The sequence below is a fragment of the Penaeus japonicus genome, unplaced genomic scaffold (assembly GCF_977035675.1).
Source record: "Penaeus japonicus unplaced genomic scaffold, GWHDUDI00000001_assembly GWHDUDI00000001, whole genome shotgun sequence".
Taxonomy (NCBI): Eukaryota; Metazoa; Arthropoda; class Malacostraca; order Decapoda; family Penaeidae; genus Penaeus; species Penaeus japonicus.
Genome location: NW_028234403.1, coordinates 48,963,286 through 48,970,785, shown reverse-complemented (window position 1 = coordinate 48,970,785; position 7,500 = coordinate 48,963,286).

Sequence of the window (7,500 nt, the reverse complement as noted above, 5' to 3'; positions counted from 1 at the left end):
AAACAAAACTTGTGTCGCCCTTTATTTTCTTTCACTTCATTATTTATTTATTATTATTTTTTTTTTTCATCTCATATCATATTGGATTATTTTTTTCTCCCTCTCCATTTCCTCTCTCCTTTCCGCTGTTTGTTTGTCTGTGCGTATTTTTCTCTCGCCCATCCCCCCCCCTCTCTCTCTCTCGTCTTCTCCTCCTGTTCTCAATAAACAATTTTCCTACAGGACCTATTTTTCACCAAAGAGTCGCCTTATTATTTGCTTCCTAGAAAAAAAAAACATATCGTGTCCCTTTACTTTTTTTCATTTTCCTCATATACCTTATTGCATTTTTTTTCTCCCTCTCCAGTTCGAAGCGACCAAGTTTATGACTCGGCCTCCTGTATCGTATCACAATATTGCTTTCTTGAGAACACATAGCGTTCATCTTAACAGAATTATTACTTCCTGGGAGTCCCGGAGCTCTCTCTTTTTCTCCCCCTCTCTCTCTTTTTCTCTTTCTCTACCCCCGATACTTCTCTTTTTTGTCTGTGTGTCTCTTTCTCTCTTCCATTCTCCCCCTCTCCATCTCTCTCTCTCTCTCTCTCTCTCTTTCTCTCCATCTCCCTCTTCCCACCTCTCTCTATCTGTATGTATGTGTCGTTTTTGCAAATCTCTCTCAACAGATCTAATCTCTCTCCCTCCTTCGTTTCTACGTGTATCGAGCAGTCTGTTTGTTATTCTTTTCAAATTTGCGTCGATTTATTTGCCTTTCTTTTTTCTTTGTTTCCTCATGCACTTTGGTTATGAGCGGTGGGTATCAAATGATAAAATATATAACAGCACACACATTCACACACGCACGCGCATGTGTGAATACATATAATCTTTGTAATCTTTCGTGTCTTTCACGCAACAAATCAAAGATCTCAAATTCCTCAGTAAACAAATCTATAAAACAGCTATAAAGCTATAAAACAGTTTACGAAAGACGTATAAACCCACTCCCCCAAAAAACAAAGACTCTGTTTTGATTTCAAAGCCATTGAGTTCACGGGAATCGACTTATGTATATGTCGGATAGGTGACCTTTGGCTTAATCTCTGGCATTGTCACGGCATCTTCTTTAAGAGTAGGGTGAGTTAGCATTCCGATTTGGGTCTGGTTATGTGCTCGAGCAGGGTGGTTAGCTTTTATACCTTCTTCCTTCGTAAGTTTTTGTCGTATGATACCGATGTGTGTGTAATTATCATGGTATTGTTATCTCGGTCCTACTTGTGCTTAACTCTCATGGCTATACACCTAATATATATATATATATATATATATATATATATATATATATATATATATATATATATATATATATATCTTTCAAATAGATTGTATTCAAACTTTAAGTGCAAACTTGTTAGCTTAAGGGAATGAATATATGATTCGTTTAGGCTTGTGAAAGAACATATTTTAAAATAATTTATGTAAACATTTACTTGGGTTCATTTGATGATGATGGGGATGGGGATGGGGATGATAAGGATGATGATGATGATGATACGGAGGAGACTTGGGGGACAGAGGAGACGGAGGAGAAAGAGGAAGAAGTGGTGCATGAGGGGGATAGGGAGGGGATAGGGAAATCAATGAACACCACATACATGCACACACACACACACACACACACACACACACACACACAGCACACACACAAGCTATAAATATCCAGATCTTAGAAGTGATTAGCTTTGGTAGCGTCAGCGTTCGTAGAAACCACTGAGCTTGTTCCTTTTTTTAAAGTTAGGGAAATGGAAAGGAGGAAGAAAAAGAAAACGGAAGAACGAGGAATAAGGATTGGACCATTATTATCATCATTATTTTAATCATAATCATAATCATTATCATTATTATTATCATCATTATCATTATCATCATCGTTATTATTGTTATCATTATCATCATTACTACCATTATTATCGTTACTGATACCACATTACCACATTATCATTATTTTTATTACTTATTATCATTATTATCATGGTGAGAGAGAGAGACGGAGACAGAGAGAGAGAGAGAGAGTAAGAGAGAGAGAGAGAGAGAGAGAGAGAGAGAGAAAGAGAGAGAGAGAGAGAGAGAGAGAGAGAGAGAGAGAGAGAGAGAGAGAGAGAGAGAGAGAGAGAGAGAGAGAGAGAGAGAGAGAGAGAGAGAGAGAAGAAGAAGAAGAAGAAGAAGAAAAAGACGAAAATAAAAGAAAAAGAAGAGGAAAAAATAATAATGATAAGAAGTAAAAGAAAAAGAAAATGAAGAAGAAAAAGAAAATGAAGAAGAAACAAAAAAAGAAGCAGAAAACACAGAATAATAATAAAAAAAAAAAAAAAAATGAAGAAGAAGAAGAAGAAAAAGAAGAATCAGAAAACACAGAAGAAGTAAAAAGAAAAATGAAGAAGAAGAAGAAGAAGAAAAAAAAAAGAAGCAGAAAAACACAGAAGAAGAAGCAGAAGAAGAAGACGAAGAAATAAAGGAGAACAATCGAGTGAAGCTCCTCTCGCTCAGATCTTAATTTGATATTTGATCCTTGGAGAAATACCAAAATGACTTTCCATTTTCTGCACATTTCAATCATCAAAAGCGAGAGGATAAACGAGGGGGCGGGGGATCGGGCAGGGGGGGGAGGGAGGGGAGGGGATCGGGCGGGGGAGGGGGGAGGGGAGGGGATCGGGCGGGGGAGGGGGGAGGGGAGGGGATCGGGCGGGGGAGGGGGAAGGGGAGGGGAGGGGGTGTTAGAGGGGAGGTTAGAGGGGGGAGGGTAGATAGAAGTCGAAGAAGAAGAAGGAGGTGAAGAAGGATGAAAGTGATGAGGTGGGGGAGGGGGATGAGGAGGGGAGGGGGAGTGGAAGGAGGAGGAGGGGAGAGGACGGAGGAGGGCGAGGGAAGGAGGAGGAGGGGGAGGGGAGGGGGAGGAGAGGGGGTGGGGGAGGGAGAGGAGGAGGAGGAGGAGGGGGACAGGGAGGAGGAGGAGGGGGAGGAAAGAGGGAGGGGTAAGGGGAGGGGTAGGGGGAGGAAGAGGAGGAGGAGGAGGAGGAGGAGGAGGGAGGGGGAGGGGGAGGAGGAGGAGGGAGGGGGAGGGGGAGGAGGGGGAGGAGGAGGAAGAAGAGGAGGAGGAAAAGGAGAAGATAGAGGATGTGAATGAGAATGAGATGAAGGAGGACGAGAGTATGGAGGAAGAAGAGGAGGAAAAAGAAGAAAAAAAGAAAAAGAAGAAGAAGAAGGAGGGGAAGAGATGAAATAGGACGAAAAGAAGTAGATGAAAGAAGAGAAGGAAAAAGACGAAGAAGGAGGAAGAAGAAGAAGAAAAAAAGAACAGGAGATGATGAGTAACGAGAAGGAAGGAGAGGAGAGGAAACAGTGAAAAGGAATGGAACGAAACAAACAAACAAACAAACAAACAGAAACAAAAGCACGAAAGCAAAGGCATGTGAAATAAATAAATATACGAAATGAAGGAACGATAGGCCTAAAATTTCTCGAAAAAAATGTTAACTTTTTCTTTTTTACTCGGAGCCTTTAAAGGAGGCGGAAGAAGTGTGTGTGTGGGGGGAGGGGAGGGGAGGGGAGGGGGGGGAAGGGAGACGGGTCGAGAAGCTTCTTACTGGGGGATGTAACTGGAAGGGGGTGGGGAGGCGGGAGAAGGAAGAAGAAGAGGAGGGGAGGAAGAAGGAAGGGAGAGAAGGAGGGGAGGCGGGAAAAGGATGAAGGAGGGAAGAGGGAGAAAGGAGAAAGAAAGGAGAGAGAGGGAGGGGATGTAGGAGAAAGAAGAAGGAGGAAGGGGGAGAAGTATGGGGGAAAGGGAGGGGAGGTAGAAGAAAGAAAGGAGGGATAGGGAGAAAGAAGGGGGAGAGGGAGCGGAGAAGGGAGAAAGAAGAAGGAGAGAAGAGGAAAGAAGGAAGGGAGAGAGTGAAAGGAAGGAAGAGAAAGGAGAAGGAGGGAGGGGAAAAAGGAAGGGGGAGAGGGAGGTGAGGAGGGAGAAAGAAGAATGAGAGAGAGGAAAGAAAGAAGGGAGAGAGGGAGGGGAGGTAGGAGAAAGAAGAAGGAGGAAGGGGGAGAGGAAGGGGGGGAAGGAAGGAGGAAAGAGAAGGGAGGTAGAAGAAAGAAGAAAGAGGGAAGAGGGAGAAGGAAGGGGGGGGGGGAGCGGAGGAGGGAGAAAGAAGAAGGAGAGAAGAGGAAAGAAGGAAGGGAGAGAGTGAATGGAGGGAGGAGAAAGAAGAAGGAGGTAGGAGGGAGAAGGAAGGAGGAGAGGGAGCGGAAGAGGTATGGGAAAGAAGGAAGGGGGAGAGGGAGGGGAGGAGGGAGAAAGGGGGGAAAAGAGGGGAAAATGTAGGAGGGGAGGGTGAAGAGGGAAAGGAAGAGAGGGAGAATAGGAGCGAGAAAAGGGAAAGGGAAAAGAGGGTGTGGGAGACAGGCGAGAATGAGAAAGGAAGGAGGGAGCAAGAAGTGGGTGAGTGGGATGGGGAGGGGGTTGTGCATGAGAAGTGGAGACAACAAGAGAAGTGTTAAGTGATAACAAGAATGAAGGGAGAAGATTACGCGTTCTCGTAAATCATCTGATAGTTCATCTGTTTAAAGTTCTGCAGGACTGCGTTGCATGCAATTGCACATTTATATAATGTCGGTGGAAAAATAGGAAGATAAAGGGGAGGGAAAAGAAGAAAGAGGGAGAACAAGGTGGAGAGAAACTGGTGTTGGAGAAAAGGAGGAGGAGGGGGAAGGGGAAGAAGGAGGAGGGGGAAGGGGAGAAGGAGGAGGGGGAAGGGGAGAAGGAGGAGGAGGAGGAGCTGGAGGAGGAGGAGGAGGAGGAGGAGGAGGAGGAGGAGGAGGAGGAGGAGGAGGAGGAGGAGGAGGAGGAGGAGGAGGAGGAGGAGGAAGAAGGAGAAAAGGAGGAAGAACAGGAGGAGGAGGAGGAGAAGGAGAAGAAGGAAGAATAAGAAGAGTATGCTTGGGTGATGGAGGAGGAGGAGGAGAAGGAGAAAGAGGACGATGATTGGGAGGAGGTAGAGGTGAAGTAAACAAAAGTATAGTAACTTAGAGGTGGGGGAGGGGGAGGGGGAGGGGCAGGAGGAAGAAGAGGAGGAAGAGAAGGAGAAAATATGAAAGAAAAAATGCAATACAGTTGGTGAGCTGGAAATCTTTTCCATCTATTTTCGTCGCCTTTGTTACCCTTGCCCTCTGGCTAATAAATCAATCACATCTAGCCAAGCGTCATTTCAGCCCTGTCTGTCTGTTCTATTTCTGTGTATCATTTAGATAATATCTTACTGTACCGCCTTGGGAAAACATTATTGTGAGTTTCCCGTTCTCAGGCGTGTCTACCTGCCATCATAGAAAACGAAATAGTTCATTTTAGATCAGACGAACTTTTAAAGGGGATACTAAGTGTGATGGGGCTGGTCGTTTTAGGTCCAGAGCGTGGTTATACATATTACCATATACATGGACTTATATAGAAAATATGAAATACAGTACACGTCCATAGATATGTATATGTTTTTGACATAAAGTCATGTTTCACTAGGTTTGTTCTTTCGATTACGTTCATTTGTCTGTTTAAATATGCCATATGTCTAAACACACACACACACACACACACACACACACACACACACACACACACACACACACACACATTTGTGCACAAGCGTGTTTAGACAAACGTATAAACTAACGGTTAAACTAACGAATAAACTATTCTAACAGTAAAACAAACGAAATGCAGCGGCGTATCGAGGCAGCATTTGAGATACACGGAAGAGGAACACACATCGTTACACCAAGACTTCATATCAAAATTGGGCTTAAAAGGGTCTATGGAATAGGGCATGAGGAAGGAGGAAAAGAAAGGAGGATGATAAGAAGGAGAAAGAGGAATAGTATAAAGAAGATGAGGATACGAACAAACTCACACCACTACACTAGTACCAGTCGTGTCGTTCTAAGCTAAGAATTTCTATTAGAGTTAAGCGCACGATCTTAAAAGAATCGATGGAAAAAGGAAGTGGAAGAGAAGGAAAGAGAGGAAGGGAAAAGAGGATAAAGGCGTGGATAAAGTCACACCGCTACACCAAGAAGATTCGTCCTACACTGAGATTTATATTAGAATTGAGTACACGATCTTAAAAGGGTCGGTGCGGCGTGGCGAGGGATGAGGGGGCAATATTAACATAAGCTGGAAGCCACAGGTGTTTTTCTTTTCCCCTAGTGCTACACACCTGCCTAAGGGGAAGCCATAAATTGGATAAACGAGCAGGTACTTTGTGGGTTTGGTTTCGTAGAGGGAAATATTCACTAGACATGTTTTCTTTGTGGTCAGGGCGTGTGAGGAGGGGTGGAGATAGAGGGGGGGAGGGCTTAGGAGATGAGGGCGCGCACGGAATAAAATCTACGGGCTAAACACACCAAATTACACAGTGTTTAAGCAGTTGTTAGTATTGTTATTTTGAAATTGATATTATTATTATTATTATTATTTATTATTTTTTTTTTGGGGGGGGGGATTTCAGCTTAATTAATACTAACAAAGGAGGACAATGCCGATAACAACAATGGTGATAATGATAGTAACAACGATATCAATATCAATAAAAATAACGATGACAACAATAATAACGATAAACATGATGATAGAAACGGTATTAAAAATACTAAGTAATACCAAGTAATAGTAATAATAGTAGTAGTAATAATAACAACAGTAAAAACGATGAAGGTAATGATGATAAAAATGTTTTAGTTCTGCTCTGAAATAGCGTGCATTCCAACCACAAAAATTAGGAGCCATGTTTGATGCTTGTTCCTCTCAGTTCAAACATGTCAGACAGAATATTTTTATGCCACTCTGAAATATTTTGCAAGCAGGCGAAAAATATCGATAAAACATGGTACATGAATATCTATTTGGATTCTCGTTGAAAATATTATGCGTCTAATGAAATAATAATTTCTGTAACTTATGCTAACGATGCTTGTAATTACTACAGGGAATATTGAACATGTGATAAGAACACAGATATTAAATGGTGATAATCCGGATATGGAATATGATGATAATGATAAGGACAAGATGATATAAAGAGTAATGATGATGATGATAATCGTGGTAATAAAAGTGATAATAAAGATGAAAAATAATATCCATAATGATAGTCAATGATGATGATGATGATGATGATAGTCATAATGATAATGATAATGATAGTCATAATAATGATTATGATAGTCATAATAATGATAATGATCATACTAATACTAATAATAATAGTAAAAATGATAGTGATAATGATGATCATAATGATAATGACAATAACAACAAAAACAATAATGATAAACTAATAATAGTAATGATACAGGTTAATAACAATAAAAATAACAACAACAATGATGATAATGAAAAAGATAATGATTTTAATGATATAGATGATTATAACAAAAACGATAATGATAATGATACTGACGGTAACGATAATAATCACAATAATG